Raw genomic sequence first — 26,960 nt, forward strand, 5'->3', positions numbered from 1 at the left:
ATTAGTAACATATGGAATTGCTTGTTTATGCACCTATGATCTCTGGAAAAGGGCTCATCACACCTAAAACAGAGCCCTTTTTCCCTCTTCTCCTTCATCTCTGCACTAGATAATCTTCTGTAGTCTCCCCCCATTTTAGAGTTACCTAGGTCCAGCGTGTTCCTGAGGGGTGTAGTCACACTTCCTACAGATGAGCCCTCCTTCCTAGAGCTATTAGTTGCAGTTGGTTCCAAGGTAACCACCTTGCTATAGGAATTTGTTCTGGAAGAACCAAAAGACCTAGAATACCCTGTTTGAGTCTTTCTGTGCACCACCAGGTTCCTCTGCTCAATCAAGATGGCCTTCTGAATCAATTCTCGCAAGGTCTTCAATTCATATAATCTGACCTCCACCCTTATCTCCTCCTTAAGCCCATTTACGAATATTCCCCAAACAAAATCGTGATTGATTCCTCGTAAGGCCCCTCCAAACTTCTCGAATTCCTCCACATAGGCTTCTACTCCCCCTTCTTGCTTGAGAGACAAGAGTAACTCAAACGGATTTTGAGCCATAGCTGGCTGAAATCTTCTCACAACCGCCAATTTAAATCCCTCCCAGGTAGGGTAATGATTACACCCTTCCCACCATTGATACCAACTAAGGGCCTTCCCCTCCAAAGCTACCATAGCGGCCCTCATCTTTTCAGTGTCAGAAATGGACCTCAGTGCAAAATACCTCTCCAGCTTTTGTATCCATCCATATGCATCATCCCCCGAGAATATAGGTATTTCCAACCTCCTCCATTTGTCATGGCCTCGACCTCGATGATGGCTATCTACCTCTTCCTCATTCTCACTGCCCACCTCAAAGGATGGCTCCTCTGTGGTGACCCCCAATTTCGTGGCTATTGCCATCATCAAATCTTCTAACTTCTGAGTATGTGCTTCATTCAACTCCATTCTCATTCGTATCTCCTCTCCTTCTTGGCCCCCCTTCCCCTAAGTTCCACTATCATTTTCTTTGGCCATGCTTCGAGTAGAAACCATACGACGAACTCAACTACAGCGTGGGTGGTTATTTTCCACAGGCACCAGAATAGTGCTCTGATACCAGTGATAAACACTGGTATCTAGGTAAGATAAATTTAGACAGAATTGAAGAAATTGCCCCTAACCCACAATCAACTAGACATGTGGTAGGGTTCTATGATTTTTATTGAGAAGAAAGAATTACAAAGTAGTGTGAATGTAGATACAAGATAGAGGATCCCACGATCCTATTTCCCTACTGATTCCTCAATCAGTTGCTTAACTCTCCAATACCCCTACCCTTAGGCTAACCTCCTATTAATAGTTTCCTAACTGTCATAACTACTAGAGAAATGGAGGGAAAGTTGGTTATTTAACAACCACGTTTTCCTCTTACCTCCTTTATACATGTGTTTCAATTCAGGTTTGTTATGAGTCTTAACACCGGCTTGCACACATCATCCCAAGAAAACTAAGCTATACATTTTTTCCTCTTTTGTTTTCCCAATAAAAGCTTCTCTAGATACTTTCAATTTTACTGATCACCTTTTTGGGGCTTTATACAACGATAACATATAAATTAGAATACTAGACATAACCAAATTTAGATGCACTAATCTCCTACCAAACGAAATATGGCTGCATTTCCACTCTGTTAATATTTTCCTAATCGAGTCAATCACAACATTCTAAGTAGCATATCTTCTCGGATTTGCTCCAACCAAGATCCCCAAATAAGGGAAAAGAATAATCTATACCTTGCATAATAGGAAATTTGATGTTGTTGAGACAAAACTGTTTAGGACTCTAATTCCCACCAAGAAACACTTTTAATAGTTTGCCTTCAAACCTGAAGCTAGTTCGAAGACCTTGAGAATTATTTTGATAGTCCACAAGTTTGTAGAAGACAATTTACACAATATTACAATATCATCAACAAATTACAAATTCGTTACGTCAACGTTTTGACTACCAATTTTGAACCCTCACACAAATATTGGTGAGTAGCACTTCGATCCAACCCTGCAAAACCTTCTGTCACCGTTAAAAAAGAAACAGAGCCATTAGGTCCCCTTGACGAATGCATGTGGACATTGAAAATTGAGAAAAAGGCTCCCATTAATTAAGAGTCATATAGACATGGATGATAAGCAAGTATAGATCCACTTTCTTCAATTACCCGAGAACCCATTCTTCCAAGCATAAAGTCAAAAAATTCCTATCTAACAGAGTCGTACGCCTTTTCGTAGTCCACCTTAAAGATAAGACATTCATCCTTTGACTTCTTAGTAGAATGAATCACCTCATTCAACACAATGGGGCCATTAGGGATATTTCAATCACATAAAAATGAAGACTTAATCGATGAAATTAACTCGAGCAACACCACTTTAAGTGTAACGCCCCGAAAATTACTTTATAAAATAGTATAATTAATCTCTTATAAAAATGGGTATTTTTTTTCTTTTATGTAATGTATAAACCACAAATTATTTTTCTTAAATCCATTCCTTTTTCAAGACGTCACATTTTTATAAACTGCGAAAAGTAAATAATTGATACCTAATAGTAATTGAAAATGACATAACACTTTTCTGAGTACTTCTTCATTAATAATTAGACTTGACCCTACAACACGTTTAACGAGGTGTTGCTTGATTAAGTAAAATGCTAGTACAAAATACATGGCGAAATCTAATCATCACCTAAACTGAAACTATACAAAATAGGTTGAGATATTCAGCACTATAAAAGTACCATACACAGATACCCTAACCCCAAAAAGAAAAATGGAAAAGGAAATGGCTCCTAACAGAGGATAGATCTACCACTTCTATAAAGTCCTCTATGCAGATCAACTCCACACAATCCTCCTCCTCACCTTCCATCTCCACCTCAGCTTCCATCTCCTCCATCGTGTCATAGGCCAAATTCTGCGGCTTAATTCATGTTCCCGCATCTGCCTCGTCGATGGCCCTACATTAGCTGGTCCGCACAGAGTCACAAACTGGGTAGATGATACGGTAGGTACCGACCTCCAATATGGCAAAGTAAAGGAAGCCTCTAAGTATGCATGATGAGATGGAAAATGCATCATGGTGCCGTCACACACCTTCTCCAGCTCCAAGGCACAAGGCCCTTTGTAGGTATAGCGATTTCCGTCAATCCTCCATGCCCCCTCCTGGGACATTGAGAATCAATAAATCTGAATCCTCGCTGATCAGCCCATCTAGACGAGAACGTTTACCGAAAACAAGTAGAAGGAGAGTGAGTAAGACATCTAATGAATATTTTTCATAGACGACATGAAATTATAAAAATATCATGTTCACACATAACACACATAATATAAATTCAATATTATCACATACATAAATGCAAATGATGAATGATGTTGTAACTCAGACTATGAGGATCAAAATCTACAAGTTCAATGTATGAATGCTATAATTATTTTATCCATCTTTACACCAATATCCTCCCAATAAACTATTCAGAAATAACCGAGAGTACAGGTCCCATAACAAGCCGATTTGAATGCACCAACTTATTCCTCAAAAGGATATATGATCGATCTGTTCCAAAGGAACTATTCATTTCGGGACGGTATCGTATAAAACACTTTCTGAGTATCCTTATCATCGATCATGATTGCAAAGAGGGGTTGTCAAAGATCGTTTAGTTTGCACTGTGAGAGCTATCCGATCCAACAGAATACCTCATCCAGAAATACAGGGACTCGTCTCACCTAGACTCTCCCTCAAGGCTTTGATGACGCATCACCACTATCACTGACCGTCTCGACATCTCGGGGCTTGTTCGTCTCCCGCCGGGAATGCTTCTAGTGGGACCTGATCTTATCATCGACAGAGGAAAACCTTGTCTCCACTACGAACCACTGATGTATCACCTTGGACGGCCCAATGGAAAAGCTTCTTACGGTCATACGATCTCGCTGCATGGGAAAACATAACCATTCGGGCATCGCCTTTAACAATGTAAGTTTTATCACTCATTACTTTGGTTATGATGAACCTCGTGTACAAACGCCCAAGAGTCTAATTTAATTGTTCTTTCTTACGAAGTTTACCCCTTTGGAGTACATTATCCCAAATGAAGGAGTTGTATAGGTTTTATTGAAAAAGAATGGGTTTGAGAAACTAGAACTTGAAGAAAATGAAACCTTGGTAGAAAGATTATCATTGGACTCTCTCCCACGTGAGAGCTGACACTCAAACGATAAAAATTACATCAATCTTCATGGAGACCTCTCACCCAAGCGAGAGCTCTTGCTCAAGATAGGGCTCTGATAATCGATTATGCCTACACGTTAATCGATTATCACAGTTACAAAATCACATTACTGGGACCTCTTCACCCAAGCGAGATTTGTCGCTCAAGAGAGGTCTCTAATAATCGATTATACTTATACGTTAACCGATTATCTCAATTACAAGATAAACTTACTAGGGCCTCTCGCCCAAGCGAGAGAATGGCGCTCAAGCGAAGAAAACTAGTCAAATATTACTAGGACCTCTTGCCCAAGCGAGATCTGTTGTTGGGTATCAGCAGGTGAGAATACACCTAGAAGGGGGGGGGGGTTGAATAGGTGTCGCGGATCACTAGTTCCACTTTTCCTATATTTGCACAAAACTGAAACAAACCGCAGTTAATCGATTATGCTTGGTCGTAATCGATTAAATAGTGTTCTGATATAATCGATTATGCTTGGAGATAATTGATTATCCTGACACTCGCACAAATTGATTCTTTGGTTTCTTGCACAACAAGTTACCGATTACCGATTCTTTATACAGTTAATTGATTAATGAGATTACAAAAAGGCAATAAACAAATTATAGCATGCAACTCATATTAGCACAATTGATCAACAAAGTAAAGACGAAAAATAAAGAGATTAGGGATTAGAAAGAGGTGCACAAGGAATTTTATCCTGGTTCGTTTGCGATCCACTGCAAACTACATCTAGGCCTTCCCTTCTAATCTCAGGAGATTTTTCTTCAACTATTGCAAGTGTGAGTTTACAAACACGCTTCCAATTACAAAATCAGAAAAATTAAGCTGATCCTTACTTAGCCCCTATGAGTTTGAAAACCTAGGTTTGACCTAACTAAATGGCCTAATAGGATCTCCTATCCTTTCGTGATTGGCCCCAGCCTTGGTATCGCTTGAACTAAGACCTCTTAGCCTCTGAGAAGATTACAAAGATCTCTCTCGTAGTGAAACAATTCACAAAGAGATCAACTTCCTTGTTCAAATATAATCTATTGAGTTGACTTGAGTACTTAATACTTGGATTCAACAATTTAAAACTCAATCTAAAACATACAGCATAAAATCCACAAGAACCTAATTCTAAATGAAATTAATGCATTAGGTTTTCCAAAAACGATTTACATTCTTTTTAGAAAAATATTTTCCTAACAAATCTCTCAAACAAATCAAGAACAACATGCAAGAATTTGATGCATAGAAAACTAGAGACTAGATGCAATAATATTAATCTCTAAGCCTAATTCAGAATGCTTTCACTCCGTAGGTTTTCTAAATGCACTTTTTCACTGCAATGCAATCTACGAAAATGTATGCTCTCTAACAATTTTCGAAATATGCATGTTATGCCACATTGACAAGAATTACAGAATTTATACTAATCCCACTGATTCTGACATTACTCGATTATCCTTCAATTTAATCGATTAACGAACTATTAAAAATAAGTATTTAGTTATATATTAGTCGATTATATGGTGTCTTAATCGATTAATGTGCTAACAACATCAGATCATTTAGTAACCGAATTCTAGATAATCAATTACACTAACTACTTAATCGATTATACTGATTTAAAAATGTTTTTCTTTGATGTAAGGAATGTATAGTAAACTACCTATATGATATGCACATACTTTACATAGCTTTTCAAAATATATTATCTTTAATGCATGATACTATGTATATGTATGCATGAGCCTATTCATCAGTGGCGATGGATTATAGGGATGGGTGGGGGCAGTTGCCCTCCCTTAATATTTCCCAACTTGAACATATTTGTTGTTCAATAAAATACATGGCTCTGTGGGTTGTTTGTTGTGATTGATCATAAATGTACTTAATTATTAAACTTATAAATTACAATATACATTTTTTTAATCAATCATAATAAGTAACACATAGAGTGATACCATTTTTGGCAGAACACATGCACCTGCATTTACCTACACCCAAATGACGTCTTTATGGAGATACTAATTGCACTCACACATTTCTTTAATATGAAGCTTAATAAATAAATATGGTCCAACTTGTGTGTCATTCTAAAAATTATACATAATTGATCTAATTCTTTTACATATGTAGATGTTGATGTTGCTTATAATAATATGACTTCATGTGATTTCGAAATTACTTTACACTTAATGAAAGAGATTACATATGTATTGATAATATATCCTAAGAATGTTTATAAGTCATTTGATATTGAACATATATGTATTTTTGTCCAACAATTATATGCTATGGATTTTAATGAGCAAGAGAATGTTAGTTTTAGATGTCAATTTTAACATTTTATTATTGGTGTCGTTAGCCATTCAAGTTTGAAAAACTTTCAACAAAATGTTGTTAGTCATATTTTGTTTTATCAAATCATTCGTCTTATTTAACTATTGTGGTTCAACTAACATAAACATCATTTTCAACAAAAAAAAACAACCAAACAAAATTAGGTATGAAGACAAAAGATGGATTTATTGCAGACAACATAGTGATTAATATTGAAAAGGAAATAAATGAAAATTTTAGTTATAATCTAATAATGTATGTTTCTTTATATTTTTCATCACTAAATTAATTTTAGTTACAAGTTGCATATAAATTTTATTGTCCCTCCTAAAATTTTGATCAAGATCCGTCACTACTATTCCTCATAAGATATCTAGATGATATGTCTTAATTTTAATCTTGTTCTATATTAGTTCTTGTGAGACTTTCCACCTGTGTTTACCTAACCTATACTCAATCTAAGGCAATCATCTTAAGACTTCTAATTACAAGTACATATAATAAAGTCCTAAATCTATAGATGCAACCTAGGAGTCTTTGGCTCGTTGTTCGTTGTATGATCTTCAAGATTTCTTATATGTGCGTTTGCTTCATCAAAACTCCGGTTAGCCCTAAATGTGCAGGTCTTGACTCTTTTCACTTTCAATCTCCCCCTTTTGATGATGACAAACACTTTACCAATATCTTATTTGATAAGCTTGATGATGATCAACATTTGTTTTCTTAGGTTGGTTATATGTCCAAGTTGCGCTGCTCCCCCTTACTTTGTTCTCCCCCTCAACCAAGCTATGAGGTGAAATACACACAAGTAGGTAGTAAACTTACGTGCTGAAGCTCATCAACCTGAAACACATCAAACGACAAACAACCTTTCTCCCCATTTTGACATTATCAAAAAGTATAGACAATTACGTGAAAATAGTTGGTCAAAACTAAGAAGAGATATAAAATTTGTGATAAGAAACTGTAGTTAATCTGAAGGTACAAGCTTTGATTTGATTAATCAGTTTTTATAAAATTGAACAGATGCACAAAATCTCTGCATTTAATCGATTATCGAGAGCAGTTAATCGATTAAACTGACAAAAAATAGCATATGAACTAGGTTAATATGACACATCCAACATGTAAATATTCAATCAGTTATAGAATGATTAACAATTCTGATATAGTTAGGTTAAACATGTATTAATCAAACACATATGACATAAACGCAAGATATGGTCAAGATACTCATAAAACCAAAATTTATAAACTATTCGACATAATTAGGAATAGTCCAACAAAGCATAATATTTATGAAAAGAAAGAAACAAGTACCAAAATAGAGTTCAACAACATATTACAAGCCAAAAGATCACAATGCTAAAAAATAACATGAAGTATAAGACCCAAAACACAATATTAGACGACAAAATATAACACCCTATAGGCTAAACACTCATAGACTAATCCTAAGATGGTGAAGGAGGACGTCTTTCTTGAGGATGCATTATGTCATGAGTGGTCCGAATGAGGAAGTCCAAACGATTGATTTCTTCATTTAGGCAATCATTTTGCCTCTCCAAGCATGTTCATTTAAGCAAGCATGTTCCTAAGAGACTCATAGTGTGTGTCAATGAGATAATTGAGCCTCTGTTCCATAGCATTATCCCGAATGAAGGTTCTTGAGGCATAGCAAAAGCCTCTCCCTGATTCTCTAGAATCAATTCATTCATAGAAACATCTTCATCAGATAACTCCAAATCCACGGTTGTGTTATGATCCTCCTAGTATTCACATGCATTGTTAACTTGTAAATACCCATTTTGCGGATGAGATTATCTCCAATCAAGTGCTCACGAGAGTTCGTTGTAATAATCAACGTATCAGACGTATCTATTTCTAGATGGTTAATAATATGAAATATGAATATTACATATGCAAGCAACTTGTTTGATGAGGTTGAGATACCATTCATAACCTTTAGAATCTCCTCAGACCATTTGATCCTTATATTTTCTCGGACAACAAACATGAATTTCAGGTCATTTATAGTAGGCTGAGCATGGTTAGTGTTCCTTTGAACCAGAATATACGCTACAATATAGTGCAGAAGACGATTCTCAATAGATAATGATCTAGATTTAGTTAGCTCACCTTGCACATACATGTGAGGTCTCCGAAGACACGATTTGTACATTTTAGTCGCATCGAATGAGTTCCATAACTCATTCGAGCAGTCTCCAAGGCAGGAACCATCACTAGCTAATGCACCCACATCCAAAAATAGTTTTTCATTCAACTCAAATAGCTTTCCTGAATCCATAGATCATTAAGTTCTATCTTTGTATCTAAGGTTTGCATAAAATTCCCTAACAAGAGCATGGTATACCTTACCATTAAGCTCCAAAAACTGGGTCACACCCTGAACTTCCAATCCATGTGCAAACTCGAATCCTTGAGATAGTATCCAAGCCCTATCTGCATATCGGATATAGGTTGGTTTCCTCTCTTGAAACATTGCTAGATGAGTTTCTTGCAAAATCAGTGAATAGTAGGGATCACCTCGATCCCTCCTATCACCGTGGCCAGAACTAGAGCCGAATTTAGACCTTCTTGGACAATTAGTAGTGGTTTTGACTCTCTTTTGTTTACCATCAACCATTGTTCTGATATTAGACAGCTCTAATCGATTATGTAATCCATTGGGGGTGATTTTTTGTTAGGGTTTTAGGTTGGGAAGAACTAGATTTTTGGATTTCTTGAGGATTGGGGGCTAATAGGTGGCTAACTAGGCTTAAGGACACTCATTTTAGATTAGTATAGTGAAGGAAACGACCAATTTCACGACCAGACAGAGAAAAGGTAGGAATTGAGATTTTAGGGTTTGAAAAACTTTCTCAAACACACGCTGAATCTGTTATGTTTTACTGTCGTTAATCGATTAAGGCTTATGTTAATCGATTAAGACCTGTTAAAATCTTATGCAACTGAGCCTAGTTAATCGATTAAAGGAATAATTAATCAATTCAAGATAGAGATTTTAGAGAGTTTAAGCTACCAGAACTCAGTTTAATCGATTATCATACATGGTAATCGATTAACATCAGTAAAAGTGCATATTTGAGTATGTTTTTTAGATTAACAAGGTATGATAAGACTCATAACCAAGTAACCTATTCTATACAGAGTTACGCACTTCTAACACATAAACAAGTAATCATGAATGCAATTTATCAAGCACAAATGGAAATATACATTTACATACAACATATAGATAAGCACATTTATCATACTAAAGACACAAAACACCATTAATCAAACTAGTTAAGATATTTTTCATCAAGAATTCCAAGTTCTCTCCTAAGAACAAAGAACGAGTCTTGTGAAAAGGGCTTGGTGAAAATATCAGCTAGTTGTTTAGTGGTGTCAACAAATTCAAGTACACAATCACCTTTTTGTACATGATCACGAAAAAAATGACGCCTTACCTCTATAGGCTTAGTTTTAGAATGCAAGATGTGATTCTTGGATAGGTTTATGGCGCTTGTATTATCGCATTTAGTCGGTATCTTTTCTAAAGAGAGACCGAAATCCATAAGTTGTCGCTTCATCCATAGGATTTCAGTCAACACACACCAGCGTCAATGTACTCCGCTTCGGCAATGGATAAAGTAACACAAGCTTGCTTTTTGCTATGCCATGGCACTAAGGAGCTGTCTAACAGGTGACAAGTTCCACTAATGCTTTTCCCATCTAGTTTACACCCAGCAAAGTCAGAATCAGAATAACCTACCAAGGATAATGAGGCATCCCTAGGATACCATAGTCCCATATTAAGCGTTCCCTTTAAATATCTCATGATATGTTTAACAGATGTAAAGTGTGATTCCGTAGGCATACATTGATATCTAGCACACATGTAAACACTAAACATAATATCAGGGCAACTCATAGTTAAGTATAATAATGAGCCTATCATGCCATGATATTTAGTTACCTCTGTCGCTTTCCATTTATCATCATTGTCTAAATAGCATGAGGATGTCATAGGAGTGGATACTTCTTTGTCCTTTTCCAATTCCTTAGAGTATGCTTCTTCCAAAGCACCTGTAACATCATCAGACAAAACCTTCCTCTTCTCTTTATCGCACAATTGGTTTATGCTTAATAAGTTGTGCTTCAAGCCTTCCACATAGAGCACGTTCTCTATTACAGATTGAGAAGCATTACCAATAGTTCCAACTCCAAGTATTTCCCTCGATTATTGTCGCCATAAGTGACATACCCTTTTTATTTGAGTGATAGATCTAGGAATTTCGATCTGTCACCTGTCATATGCCTTGAACACCTGCTATCTAAGTATGAATGATGCCCATGCGTTCGTAGGCATACCTGCAAAACAAATTACTTGACTTGCTTAGGTACCCAATTGATATTAGGTCCCTTTTTGGTAGTAACCATGGTATTTTGTCCCTTCTTAACTCAAATGTAAGAACCATCAAGCACACCATATTTTCTGATATAACATGAAGTTATGGCCATAAGTGCTGCAATAGAAACAAGTAAGCATTTGAGTGTGTGACTTTTTACAATTATAGACTACAGATTTCCTATATGGTCTTTTCTTGCTAGTTTGGGGTTTATAACCTAATCCCATATGGTTACCAGAATTTCTTGATTCAACAAGTAACGTGTCAAGGTTAAATCTACTGTAGGTAAGCTTTGCGAGTTTTTCTTTTAAATTTGAATTTTCAATTTGTAACGTCTCGCAAGTATCGCATAGAGTAGGTTGATGTAAATTATCTTTCGAGCAATTACATGAGCTACAAGATAAGATTAAGTCTAAGATTTCATTTTCAAGTTTTAACACATCTAACTCTTTATGTATTTTAAAGATTTATTGTTCATGCAATAGGATTAACCATTTTCTATCAATGTTAATCCTAGCAAGCTTTTTAAGTTCTTCATGTAATTCAAAAAATGCATTATATAACTCATCATATGTTGGAGAGTCATCAGTAGAATATGAAGTATCAGAATATACATTATTTGCATCATCTTGTCCACTAAAGCTGCAAGCTTCTTGTGTTTTGACCTTAAGGCACAACTTTGTAGACTCCTCGTCATCTGATGCGCTCGATGTAGTTTCCTCCTTGGGAGCATTCCACATGATGTATGCTACTTTTGATTTAAAATCTCGAGCAATGCTCTTTTCTGATTCAACCTTCTTGAGATAGACTAAACATTGTAGCCTCATGTGTCCAACCTTCCCACATTCATGGCAAGTGAAGCGCTCCTTTGGGATCTTGCCCTTTTTGGTTGAGTCACGAGCTTCTTTCTTCCGAAACCTCTTGAATTTGCCAAATTTTCAAACTAGGAGATTCATGGTTTTTTGTCCAGGTCGGAATCAGAATCATCATCCTCTTCTTGATCTTGCGAGCACGTTGCTTTGAGAGAGATATTTTTCTTCTTCCGGTCTGAATCTTCGTTCATGGTCAAACAGAGTCGCTAAAGGCATGGAATCTAAGTCTTTCGACTCCATGATCACAATTACTTTCGACTGCCATTTCCTGTCAAGGCAACGTAAAACTTTGTTAGTTAACTCTCCTTCAGCAAAATTTTTATCTAGGGCAACTAAATGGTTAACAATGTGAGTAAATCGCTTTTGAATTTTACTAATTGATTCATTTTATAACATGCGGAATAGCTCATATTCATGTGCTAGCGTATTTAGCCTAGCGCTCTTAACCTCGCTCGTGCCTTTGTGAGTCACTTGTAAAGTGTCCCACATTTCTTTAGCGTTTTGGCCATATAACACCCTAAAGGATTCATTGTATGATATGGCCGATGTGATAATGTTTTTGGCACGTACGTAATGATGAACCTTTTTGTGCTCATCATCAGTCTATAAACATTTTTGTTTCTCTTTAGGTTCATCAACCACTAAGTGACGTGGAACGAAAGGACCATTGACCATGGATTCCCAAATGAATATTTTCATGCGCACCTTCCATTGTCAATTTCCTGAATGAATATTTTCATGCGCACCTTCCAGTAGGTGTACCCCTCGCCACTGAAAATTGGAGGGCGGTTGATGGATGCACCATCACCGCCAAACGTGTTTGTGGAACCCATCGTAGTACCCTCTAGGATCAAACGAGTACGTGGTCAAGCTAGCACTTTCGTACTAGCTCTGATACAACTTGTTGGGTATCAGCATGTCAGAATACACCTAGAATGGGGTTGAATAGGTGTCGCGGATCACTTTTTCTGCTTTTCCTATATTTGCGCAAAACTAAAATAGACTGCAGTTAATCGATTGTGCTTGGTCTTAATCGATTAAACTATGCTCGGATATGATTGATTATGCTTGTGGATAATCGATTATCCTGACACTCGCACAACTTGATTCTTTGGTTTCTTGCACAGTAAGTTACCGATTATCGATTCTTTATACAGTTAATTGATTAAAGAGATTGTAGAAAGACAATAAACAAATTATAGCATGCAACTTATATTAACACAATTAATCGACAAGGTAAAGACGAAAAGTAAAAATATCAGGGATTAGAAAGAGGTGTACAAGGAATTTTATCTTGGTTCATTTGTGGTCCAATATAAACTACATCCAGGCCTCCCCTTCTGATATCGGGAGATTTTTCTTCAACTATTGCAATTGTAAGTTTTACAAACACACTTCCAATTACAAAATCAGAAAACTAAGTTGATCCCTACGAGCTTGACAACCTAAGTTTGACCTAACTAAATCGCCTACTAGGATCTCCTATCCTTTTGCAATCGGCCCCAGCCATGATATCATTCGAACTAAGACCTCTTAGTTTCTGAGAAGATTACAAAGATCTCTCTCATAGTGAAACAATTCACAAAGAGATCAACTTCCTTCTTCAAACCAAATGTATTGAGTTGACTTGAGTACTTAATACTCAGATTCAACAATTGAAAACTCAATCTAAAACATATAGCAGAAAATCCACAAGAACCTAATTCTAAATGAAATTAAAGCATTAGGTTTTCTAAAACTGATTCGCATTCTTTTTAGAAAAATATTTTCCTCACAAATCTCTCAAAGAAATCAAGAACAACATGCAAGAATTTGATGCATAGAAAACTAGAGACTATATGCAATGATATTAATCTCTAAGCCTATATCGGAATGCTTTCACTCCATAGGTTTTTTAAATGCACTTTCTCACTGCAATGCAATCTATGAAAATGTATGCTTTCTAACAATTTTCGAAACATGCATGTTATGCCACATTGGCAAGAATTACATAATTTATGCTATGCCTACTGATACTGATATTAATCAATTATCCTTCCATTTAATCGATTAATGGATGGTTAAAATCAGTTTTTAGTTACATCTTAGTCGATTATATGGTGTCTTAATCGATTAACGTGCTAACAACATTAGATCAGTTAGTAACTTAATTCTAGATAATCGACTTCACTAACCACTTAATCGATTATACTGAGTTAAAAATGTTTTTCTTAGATGTAAGCAATGTATGGTAAACTACCTATATGATATGCACATGCTTTACATAGCTTTTCAAAATATATTACCTTTAATGAATGAAACTATGTATATGTATGCATGAGCCTATTCATCATAAGATATCTAGATGATATGTCTCAATTTTAATCATTTTCTATATTAGTTTTTGTGAGACTTTCCACCTAGGTTTACCTAACCTAGACTCAATCTAAGGCAATCATCTTAGGACATGTAATACAAGTAAATATAATAAAGTCCTAAATATATATATATGCAACCTATGAGTCTTCGGCTTGTTGTTCGTTGTACGACCTTCAAGCTTTCTTATATGTGTGTTTGCTTAATCAAAAGTCTGGTTAGCCGTAAATGTGCAGGTCTTGACTATTTGAACTTTCAGCTGAAGCTTAAGCAACAAAAGCACACCCAACATCACTACAGACTTCTCGCCCAGGTAAGAGCCTATTGCTCAAGCGAGAGCTTCGATAATTGATTATACCCACGTGTTAATCGATTATCCAGTTATGGTTACTCGACTAATGTTCATCCTTGGATAACCACAACATTACTCCACAAAAGACCTAAATTTAAACGATATGGCTTAAGAAACCAGACGTACTTAATCCAAATAAACATACAATTGATTAAGCACATGATTTCTTAATACCCAAAACAACTCCTAACTTTTGAGGTAGTTTAGGAGGCCTGAATGTCATATTTTGACACCACTATGTCAAGATGTAATCTCCCTCACCTTAGTTTACCGAGTGAGTGATTCCCTTTAAGTGTGAACGAGTAGGTTGTCCAACTTCGGAAGCTTCGGAAGTAAAAACAAAAACAAATTAGTGGTTTGCAAATAAATTTTTTGCATGATAATCTTAAGTTAAAGACATATTTTAACCTATTCTGAATTCAATCACTTTCATCCATCTAGTTCAAGATTACATATTCGTGAACCATCCTTTATCATCGAAAGTCTTGTTTAAGAAAACAATCCTTTTTAAACTAAGACTTTAACAAAGCTTGTACTTTTAACTTTAACACCGTTTATTATTTTCATGAAGACTTTTTAAGGCACATTCACCACTTTAAGGTAAATTTCTTACCCAATATTAACATTTGAACTCAAGATCTCTTAAGTTAAACTTACCACTTTAAAGTAAGCTAACTCAAGTGGATTCAACAAAAAATTATGGTTATCTCAACACATTTCCTTGTATTAGTAACCACAAGGATTGATATTGTTGATCACCTGACCAAGAACAACATTTTAAATCAAGATTTCTAAGTTAAACTTACCACTTTAAAGTAAACTTATCTTAACAACGTCCATACTATAACTAATCTCCCATCCAAGACATCATAACACTTTAAGTTTTAAAAGTCAAGACTTTTATAAGTCATGTTTTATTCCAAATAATTACTTGAACTTGGAAGTCAAAGGATATCATTTACTAATCAAACCCTTAACACATAATACTTTTACAACAACACTTTTTCAAGAAAAACTCATAATTTTCCTTAATATGGTTCTTTAGTGTTGATAACACATCCATTAAGAATACTAACAACACTATTTTACACTTTCAAGACACTCAAGTCATAAATATTTTGGATTTTAAGATAGAAACTAAACATTTTCTAAACACATATAGGCCACGATGTTTAGACCTAATGGCAAGGAAAGTTTTTGTTTTTCAACTTATCATTAAACACATTAAAGGTTCCTTTGATGTACCAAACATGACCTTCACCAACATTAAAATTTTATAGCATTAAATAGAAAATAAATCATTCTATACTTGTTCAAGGCTATGGTTCTTCAAGCCAAAAGCAAGTGAAAAAATCCAAACTTTACATGGTTCAAAAACTCCTTAAAGGTTCCTTTGATATACAAATCATCACCTTTATACACATTCAAACAGTAACATTATATTTTCTAACATTAGAACAAAAAATAAACTACTCTAAACTTGTCCAAGGCTATGGTTTTTCAAGCTTTAACCATATTCAAATACTAACATTATATTTCTAGCATTAAATCCATAAAAACAACTATTCTACACTTGTTCAAGGCTATGGATATTCAAGCCAAAAATAAGTGGAAAAATAAATGATTTACATGGTTTAACAATAACAAATTACTTGGATCCAAACATTAAAATAAAACAGTCTCATCAACGACATAAAAAACCGATAACTATCTACTAATGTACGTGGAAGGGAATGAAAAAACAATGAGAGACTACCTTGATATCTCTTTGAAAAGCTTAATATATAAGTGAGAAAGTGAGGAGAAAAAATGTTCTCCCTTAAGGCCAAGAGGGATTTCCAAATTCTTGGTGACGTAAGGAGTTGATGAATGATTTTGGGGATTGTACAAAAAGGTTATACTTTTGCTTCTTCAAAAAGCAAGCTTGACTCATGGATAGTGATGTGACTAATGCGATGACACACTATGATTAAAACCATGTTCGAGTATTGTCGGTTAAAACTTGGCCGAAGATTAAAAATCTCCCAATATAAGGTTACTTTTAGAAAGTCAAAACTTGAATTTTTGAGTGAAAAATATCTATAGATGAGTTATGGACAAACTTGGTATCTATTTTGACTCGAACTAATATTTCAAAGCCAATGGTAAAATCATAATTCTGTTCCGAGTTATAGAACTCCAAAATCACCTTTTGGGCCGAATTTAGGGTGAATTTTGGTCCGAAAGAGGCCCGAAGACTTTCAGTCTCAGAAAATTATGAAAATTTACCATAAATCAGGAATCACAATACAAGACTAAAATTCAGCTCAATTTTAACCAAAATCAATACTGAATAGTTTCTAAAAATAATCGCTTGTCAATTAAATATTTAATAAAATGTGCACGGAAAATTACGGTGTTACAATCCTCCCCAACTTATAAGATTTTCATCCTCGAAAATTAAACATACCTATTAAGAAAATAGAAAAGGGTAGGACTCCTTCATGTTGTTCTCGACTTCCCAAGTCACATCTTCTCCATTTGTTTGGCTCCATATGACTTTAACTAAGGCAATCTCCTGGCCTCGCAACATTTTCAAACTTTGATCAGCAATTCTGGAGGGTATAGTTTCAAAAGTGAGATTATCCTTTAGCTAGATTGAATCAGGTTCAATGATATGCGACAAGTTACCAATGTATTTTCTGAGTTGGGACACATGGAAGACATTATGTAGGTTTGACAATAAAGGGGGCAAGGCTATTTGGTAAGCTATTGGTCCAACTTTCTTAAGGATTTGGTAAGGTCCTATGAGTTAGGGGCAAGCTTACGGGCTTTAATCACTCTGCCAATGCCATTTTTTGGAACCATCCTTATGAAGACATGATCTCCTTCTTCAAAACTGAGAGGGTTCTTCCCTTTGTCATAGTAGCTCTTTTGCCTACTCTGAGTTGCCTTCATGTTTTCCCTTATCATTCTTATCCTTTTCATCGTCTTCTGAACCACATCAGGTCCTAGTATCATATTTTCTCATGCTTCAAACCAACATAATGGTGTTCTGCACTTTCTGTCGCAAAGAGCTTCATATGGCACCATGCTATACTCGAATGAAAGCTGTTGTAGTAGGTGAACTCTATCAGATGCAAATAGTCCGCCCAACTTCCAGTGTGTTCCAACATACATGCTCTAATTAGGTCTTCCAATGACTGAATAGTCCGTTCAGATTGGCCATCAGTCTGCGGGTGGTAAGCCGAACTCATACTCAACTTGCTGCCTCAACCCGTCTACAAGCCCTTCCAAAAATTTGAAGTGAAACACAGATCTCTATCTGAGATGATATTGGTAGGAATCCCATACAATCAGACAATTTCTTTGATGTATAGATCTACCAGTCTCTTCAAAGAGTACTTTATGTTGATCGATAGGAAAAGCCCTAGAATTTCAAACCTTTAAGTTGTTCCAGAAACTCATTGGTTATTGTAAGCATATCTAAAGTCAAGCTCTTAGGTCTTACTTGAACAACGAGGCACAATTTCCTAAATTCATCTATTAGTTCCATTTCTCTGACCATAATGGTTGACATGTGCAGAGACTTCCTACTCAAGATATCAGCCACCACATTAGCTTTCTCAGGGTGGTACTGAAGGTCAAAGTTGTAGTCCTTGAGAAATTCCAACCATCGTCTTTGCTTCATGTTCAGTTCCTTCTAGTCAAACATATACTTCAAGCTTTTATTATCGCTGAAGACTTCAAATCCCACCCCATGGAGATGCTGCCTCCAGATCTGAAGAACAAAACTGATCGCAACCAACTCCAAGTCATGCGTAAGATAATTCTGCTCATGTGGCTTTAATTGTCTTGAAGCATAAGCCACCATCTTTTTTAGTTGCATCAACACACAACCCATGCCATGTTTTGGCATAGAGTTGGTTGTCCTTCAAATTTTGCAATACTATTCTCACATGCTTCGCATGTTCCTCTTGATTCTTCGAGTAGATCCGTATATCGTCAATAAACACGACTATAAATGTGTCGAGGTATGGGTGAAAAATCCTACTCATGTAATCCATGAAGTCCATAGGAGCATTGGTTACACCAAATGGAATCACGAGGTATTCGTAATGGCCATAACGCGTCCGAAAAGCTATTTTTCGAATATCTTTCGACTTCACTCATATTTGGTGATACCCCGATCGAAGAACGATCTTTGAAAATACGGTAACGCCTCTCAGTTGATCCATCAAGTTGTCAATTCTTGGCAATGGGTACTTATTCTTGATGGTGACTTTGTTCAACCATCGTTAGTTAGTACACAACCACATGCTCCAATCCTTCTTCTTCACAAATAACACCAGAGCACCCCATGGAGAAACACTATGCCTGACGAACTGTTTCTGTAGTAAGTCTTCCAATGGGTTCTTCAACTCCATTAACTCTAACGGTGCCATCCTATAGGGAGCTATAAAGATCGGTCCAATTCTAGGAACCAGATCGATATCAAACTCTATCTCCCGCACTAGAGGCAAACCAGGAGTATCGTCCAGAAAGACTTCGGAGAAATCCCTAACTATGGGTAGGCTTTGAATATTTTCTCCAAGTTTCTTCTCCAATGATGCTAGCAACACAAATACTAGAGTTCCATCTGTCAACAGTTTCTTCATTTGATTGGCAGTGTTGCTTTCGGTTTCATAATAGGATTCAGTGGGGTTTTTAGGATCGCTAAAAATTACTATTTTATTAAAGCAGTTCAAGAGAACATGGTTATTGGATAACTAGTCCATTCCTAAGATGATATCTAATTGGGATAAGGGTAGACATATCAGGTCTACTACAAAGGTTCGATTATCCAGTATTAGGGGACGATGGGAACACATAGTTACACTATGACGGGTTCGTTGGCGAGTGCTGATACAATCAGGTCATAGCGTATGGACACTATAGGCAATTCTAATCGGTTTACAACATCATTAGATATAAAAGAATGGGTCGCTCCCGAATCAAACATCACATATACGGAAATCTCATTAATACAACATTCACCTTGTATGAGGTCCTCGTTGTTCTCAATCTCAACTCGACTCATGTTGAACACCCTTCCTTTGGCCTTAGGTCCTACTGCTTGATCAATATTCACATCTTCTGTTTTCAGCTTCGGTCACATTGGGTTGATGTGTCCAGGCTAGTTACAATGATAGCATACGGGGAAGTTGACGCTAAAATGCTTACCCTTTCACTTCAAGCACCAAGGTGGTGTATTGTTATTAGAGTTCCCAACTGATGTGCTCATTTTGTTGTTGTTGTTATTGTTATTGTTATTGTTATTGTTATTGTTATTTCATGGTCGGAAGCCTCCATTGTTGTAAGGCTTGAATTTTCTATAATGGTTCCCATATGACGATGCATAGGGCTTCTAGATGCGGTTGAATGGCTTAACCCTTCCATTCCATGGACCGAAATTCCTTTGGGGTCCATAGGAATTTCCGGGTGGAATGACACTTTCCAGTGCTGCATTCCATGCCTTTACACTCTCTTCATATAGTAGACACTTGTTGACCAGGGTTGCGAAATATGGTATCTGCTGATGTACGAACATCACTTTCATGTCTTGTCTGAGTCCAACCTTAAACTTGGCACACTTGGACCTTTCGTTCCCAACTTGATTATAGTTTGGGGCATATCTCGCCAAATCCTCAAATTTGGTAGCATATTCCCCAACAGTCATGCTCCCCTACTGTAGACGTAGGAACTCCATCTCTTTCTTTGTCCTCATGTCTGCAGGAAAGTATTTCTGTAGAAATCTTTGCTTGAAAGTTGTCCAGTTTACAACTTGTTGCTCATGCATTATCTGGTGTCTAGCAAACTCCCACCAATGTTCAGCCTCCTTCACCGGCATATAGGTCGTATAAGTGACCTTTTGTTCCTCAGTGCACATCAGTGCCCGAAATATTCTTTCCAACTCTTGGATCCAGTCGTATGCAGTATCAGGACAAAACCTCCTTTAAACTTTGGCGGTTGGCGACAACAGAACTCGTCCAAACCTCTATACTGAGTCGGTCCTTGAGTTGGTTGTTGTTGTTACTGCTGATTCAATTGATGCAAGTTAGCATTCACACTTTGAATTGCTGCTCTCATTGCAGCCATGAAGCTGAGGTTAGCAGCTCCACGTCCAACCATCGTAAATCTGCAAACATCAGACGGGGGTGAGATGCCTCTTCTGCCAAAGTTTCCCATGGTTTGCATTTTCGCTCGAATGTTACTACCAAACACTTAAATACATAAAGTAACACAAGAAAGCATGTAAGGTCATGCCCAAGGCCAGATAGGAAAAAATGTGCTCTACTACCAATTAATGTAACGCCCCGAAAATTACTTCATAAAATAGTATAATTAATCTCTTGGAAAAATGGGTAATTTTTTTTTCTTTTATGTAACATATCAACCTCAAATTATTTTCCTTAAATCCAGTCCTTTTCAAGATGTCACATTTTTATAAGCTACGGAAAGTAAATAACTGATACCTAATAGTAATTGAATATGGCACAACACTTTTATGAGTACTTCTTCGTTAATAATTAGACTTGACCCTACAACACATTTAACGAGGTGTTGCTTGGTCAAGTAAAATGTTATACAAAATACAAGGCATAATCTAATCATCGCCTAAACTAAAACTATACAAAATAGGCTGAGGTATTCAACACTACAAAAGTACCCTACATAGAGACCCTAACCCCAATAAACAAAACGGAAAAGGAAATGGCTCATAACTGCTACCTCCAGTGTCAATGGGGACACTAGAACCCTCATTCGAATCCTTCTTCATCTCAGATTCAGAGGAGAGATCTACCACTTTGATGGAATCCTATATGCAGGTCAACTCCACACAATCCTCCTCCTCAACTTCCATATCCTCCATCGTGTCATAGGCCGAATTCTGCGACCTAATCCATGTTCTCGCATCTGCCTACGGTTCGGGCATGGTCCGTTGAGTGGCTCTCCTAGATAGTGGGGAACAGATGACATCGTTCCAACTCCTTCACCTTGTCGATGGCCCTACAGCAGCTGGTCCACATGGAGTCGCGGACTGGGTAGATTATATGGTAGGTACCAGCCTCTAATCTCGCAGAGTGAAGGAAGCCTCTAAGTCTGCATGATGGGATGGGAAGCGCATCGTGATGCCATCACACACCAACTCCAACTCCAAGGCACAAGGGCCTGTGTGGGTGTAGCGATTTTCGGCAATCCTCCATGCCCCCTCCTAAGACATCGAGAATGAGTAGCTCTGAATCCTCGCCGATCAGTCCATCTTGACGAGAATGTGTACCAAAAACAAGTAGAAGGAAAGGTAGTAAGACATCTAATAAATATTTTTCATCGACAACGTGGAATCATATAAAATATCACATTCAGATATAACACACATAATATACATGCTATATTATCTCATATATAAATGCAAATGATGAAAGATGTTGTAAGTCAGACTATGAGGATCAAAATCCACAACTTCAATGTATGCATGTTATGTTTATTTCATCCATCCTTACACATATATCCTACCAACAAACTATTCGGAAATAACCGAGAGTACAGATCCCATAACAAGCCGATTTGAACACACCAACTTATTTCTTGCAAGGATATATGATTGATTTGTTCCAAAGGAACTGTCCATTTTAGGACGGTGTCGTGTGAAACACTTTCTAGGCATCCTTTTCATCGATCCTCATTGTAAAGAGGTCTACTTTGCTCTGTAAGAGCTGTCCAATCCAACAGAATACCTCATCCAGGAATATAGGGGACTCGTCTCACCTAGACTCTCCCTCAAGGCTTTGCTAACGCATCACTGCCATCCTCGTCCCTCTCGACATCTTGGGGCTAGTTCGTCTCCCGTAATTTTCCTCTCCACTATGAACTATCATTGTATCACCCTAGTTAGCAGATTAAATCTTTTAATCATTCTTTTAGATTGATCGGTCCATCCTAAGACATCCCCGTCAAGAATGCTTCTAGTGGGACCTGATCTCATCATCGACAGAGGAAAACCTCGTCTCCACTATGAACTATCATTGTATCACCCTGGATAGCCTAAACCATCGCTATGTAGGATAACATAACCATTTGGGCCTCGTCCTTAACAACGTAACTTTTAGCACTCATTACTTTGGTTATGATGAACCTCTTGTACAAACTCCCAAGAGTCTAATGTAATTGCTCTTTCTTATGAAGTTTACACCTTCAGAGTATATTATCCCCAACGAAGGAGTTGTATAGGTTTTATTGAAGAAGAATGGGTTTGAGAAACTAGAACTGGAAGTAAATGAAACCTTGGTAGAAAGGTTATCATTAGACTCTCTCCCAAGTGAGAGTTGGCACTCAAACGGTAAAAATTACAACAATCTTCCTGGAGGTCTCTCGCCCAGGCGAGAGCTGTCGCTCAAGTGAGGGCTCTGATAATCGATTATACCTACACGTTAATCGATTATCACTGTTGAAAAATCACATTACTATGACCTCTTCGCCCAAGCGAGAGCTATCTCTCAAGCGAGGGCTTTGATAATCGATTATACTTATACATTAATCGATTATCTCAGTTACAAGATAAAATTACTAGGGCCTCTCGCCCAAATGAGAGAATGGCGCTCAAGCTACAAAAACTAGTCAAAATTTACTGGGACCTCTCGCCCAAGCGAGAGCTATTGCTTAAGAAATAATAGTACGCCCAACTATTTGAGACTTTACGCCCAGGCGAGAGCCTGACACTCAAGCAAGGGCTCTGATAATCGATTATACTCACACATTAATCGAATATCCAGTTACGGTTACTCGAGTAATGTTCATCCATATATAACCATAACATTACTCCACACAAAGACCTAACTTTAAACGATATGGATTAAGAAACCATACGTACTTAATCCAAATAAACATATAATTGATTAAGTACATGATTTCTTAATACCCAAAACAACTCCAAACTTTTGAGGTAGTTTAGGAGGTCCGAATGTCATATTTTGACACCACTATGTCACGATGTAATCTTCCTCACTGTAGTTTGACGAGTGAGTGATTCCCTTTAAGTGTGAACGAGTAGGTTGTCCAACTTTGGAGGCTTCGGAAGTAAACACAAAAACAAATTACTGGTTTTCGAATTAAATTTTTGCATGATAACCTTAAGGTAATTACATCTTTTAACATATTATGAACTCAATCACTTTCATCCATCTGATTCAAGATTACATATTCGTGAACCATCCTTTATCATCAAAAGTCTTGTTTAAGAAAACAATCCTTTTTAAACTAAGACTTTAACAAAGCTTGTACTTTAAACTTTAACACCATTTATTATTTTCATGAAGACTTTTTAAGGCATATTCACCACTTTATGGTAAATTTCTTAACCAAAACTAACATTTTAACTCAAGATCTCATAAGTTAAACTTACCACTTTAAAGTAAGCTAATTCAAGTGGATTCAACAAAACTTTATGGTCATCTCAACACATTTCCTTCTATTAGTAACCACAAGGGTTGATATTGTTGATCACCTAACCAAGAACAACATTTTAAATCAAGATTTCTTAAGTTAAACTTACTACTGTAAAGTAAGCTTATCTTAACAACGTCCATATTATAACTAATCTACCATCAAAGACTTTATAACACATTAAGTTTAAAAATTCAACTTTTATAAGTCATCTTTTATCCCAAATCATTACTTGAACTTGGAAGTCAAAGGACATCATTTACTAATCAAAACCTTAACACATAATACTTTTAACAACACGTTTTCAACAAAAACTCATCCTTTTCCTTAATATGGTTCTTTAGTGTTGATAACACATCCATTAAGCATACTAACAACACTATTTTACACTTTCAAAACACTCAAGTCATAAACGTTTTGGATTTCATAGATAGAAACTAAACTTTTCCTAAACACATATAGGGCACGATTTTTAGACCTAATGCCAAGGAAACTTTTGGTTTTTCAACTTATCATAAAACACATTAAAGGTTCCTTTGATGTACCAATCATCACCTTCACCAACATTAACTTTTCTAGCATTAAATAGAAAATGAACCATTATACACTTGTTCAAGGCTATGGTTTTTCAAGCCAAACGCAAGTGAAAAAAATCCAAACTTTACATGGTTCAAAAACTCCTTAAAGGTTCTTTGATATACAAATCATCACCTTTAAACACATTCAAACACCAACATTATATTTTTTAACATCAGAACCGAAAATAAACTATTCTAAACTAGTCCAAGGCTATGGTTTTTCAAGCCAGAAACAAGTGGAAAAATCCAAGAGAGATTTCCAAAATCTTGGTGATGTAAGGAGTTGAAGAGTGATTTTGAGGATTGTGCAAAAAGGTTGTGCTTTTGCTTCTTCAACAAGCAAGCTTGACTTATGGATAATGATGAGACTAATGCGATAACATCGTGATTAAAACCATGCCCGACTATTTTCGGTTAAAACTTGGTCGGAGATTAAAAATCTATCGATTTAGGGTTACATTTAGAATGTCGAAATTTGAATTTTTGAGTGAAACATATCTAGAAATGAGTTATGGATAAACTTGGTCTCTATTTTGACTCGAATTAATATTTCAAAGCCAATGCACAAATTAGAATTTGATTACAAGTTACGAAACTCAAAAATCACCCTTTGGACTGAATTTAGGGTGAATTTGGGCCCAGAAGAGGCCCAAAAACTTTCAGTCTCGGAAAATTATGAAACTTTACTATAAATTAGGAAATCACAATATAAAACTAAAAATCAACTCAGTTTTAGCCTAAATCCATACCAATTAATTTCTAAAATTAATTGTTTGTCAATTAAATATTTAATATAATGTGCATAGAAAATCACTATGTTACATTAAGCCTTCCTGCCAAAACTTTGGCCAGAATCTTATCAAGAGACACCACTAAAGATATTGGACGAAATTTTGAATCCTATTTGGGTTTTTATTTTAGGAATTAGAGCAATAAATGAAGCTAAGAGTTTTCGGCAACTTACACATGATCTAGAATTCACGTACAATGAGAAAGATATCATGCTTCAATTCCTCCCAAAAATGTTGGAAAAAATAAAAATTGAATCTGTTCGATCCTAGTCTCTTCTCAGCAGCACAACTCCAAACTACAGTTTTTATCTTCTCCTATGTGAAGTCATAACTTATGTTACAAAGCTCACTCAATGATAAACTTCTGAACTCAACACCATCCAGAGTAGGAAGACCCTGCACATCACTATCAAACAAATGCTCGAAATAATTAGTGATGCCTTTAGCAATATCTTTCTCCTTTTCATGCTAGACTCCATCAATCGAAATCCCCAATTTTTACTTCCTCATTCTTCTACTGTTAATACAAGCATGAAAATAACCTAAATTTGTACCCTTCCTTTAACTAAAGGTTTTTTTTCTAGATTATGAGACTTTCCTTCATACTAGTTGTTTTCCACCATTCTACTAGCATTTTTGTCATAACTATTATCTAAACTATAGTGAGAGTCTTGACTTCACCCATTAAATCAATCTTCCAACTTCCAATGTATCTAACTTTTGGGCTAAAGACCCAAAAGTTTCCTTGCTCCAAACCTTAATTTTCAACTTCAATTCTTTGAGCTTTTCTTTGAGTACTAAAGTTTTCCACCCATAACATTAGACACCGCACAAGAATCAGAAATCATTTTTGCAAAACCAGGATGGTTCAACCAACAATTGTTGAACTTAAAGGATTGCATTTGTCTAGCCTCGGAGGTTGTCAATCTCCTTGACCATAAGACTTTTGGTGGGAATTTGGCAATCAAGCTGGATATAAAAAAAGCCTTTGACACAATAGATTGGGTTTTTCTACTGGATATATTAAATGCTTTTGGGTTTAGCAAGACTTTTATCAGATGGATCAATTTGATTCTTAACTCGGCTAAGTTGTCCATTTCAGTCAATGGACAGAATGTTTGGTTCTTTCACTGCAAAAGAGGAGTAATGCAAGGGGATCCACTTTTTCCTCTTCTTTTTTGCATGGCTGAAGATGTGTTCAGCAGGGGGGTTATCCATGTTGCTTGCTAGGGGAAATTAGTTCCACTTCTGGTCTTGGAGGTCAGCAATCTCCAAGCCATGTCCTTTATGCTGATGATATCTTGATTTTCTGCAAAGGCATTAAGATGGAAATTTTGGCTCTTAATAAGCTCATCCTTCAACATGGATAAGTATCTGATCAAATGCTTAACTACAACGAATGCAAGTTTTACTCCACTGAGGCTTCTTTTAGGAAATCTTTGAATTTATCATACTAGTTGGGATTTTGTGATGGCCACCTTCCTTTTAACTATTTCAGAGTCTCTCTCTTCAAAGGTAAGCCTAAGCTCATCCACCTTCAAC

The 26,960-nt window shown here is 36.4% G+C and overlaps 1 long non-coding RNA gene across 1 annotated transcript; it reads right to left on the reverse strand.

Moving 5' to 3' along the window:
• On the reverse strand, positions 1-25,844 carry LOC109338302. The gene is made up of 3 exons (XR_002106541.1): positions 25,834-25,844; positions 20,200-20,205; positions 1-105 (listed from the first exon to the last, which is right to left on the reverse strand). It is a non-coding gene; the product is annotated as an uncharacterized LOC109338302 (long non-coding RNA).
• Between the last annotated feature and the right edge of the window lie 1,116 nt (positions 25,845-26,960).

This window comes from Lupinus angustifolius, unplaced genomic scaffold (genome assembly GCF_001865875.1).
Source record: "Lupinus angustifolius cultivar Tanjil unplaced genomic scaffold, LupAngTanjil_v1.0 Scaffold_21_138, whole genome shotgun sequence".
In the NCBI taxonomy this organism is placed as follows: Eukaryota; Viridiplantae; Streptophyta; class Magnoliopsida; order Fabales; family Fabaceae; genus Lupinus; species Lupinus angustifolius.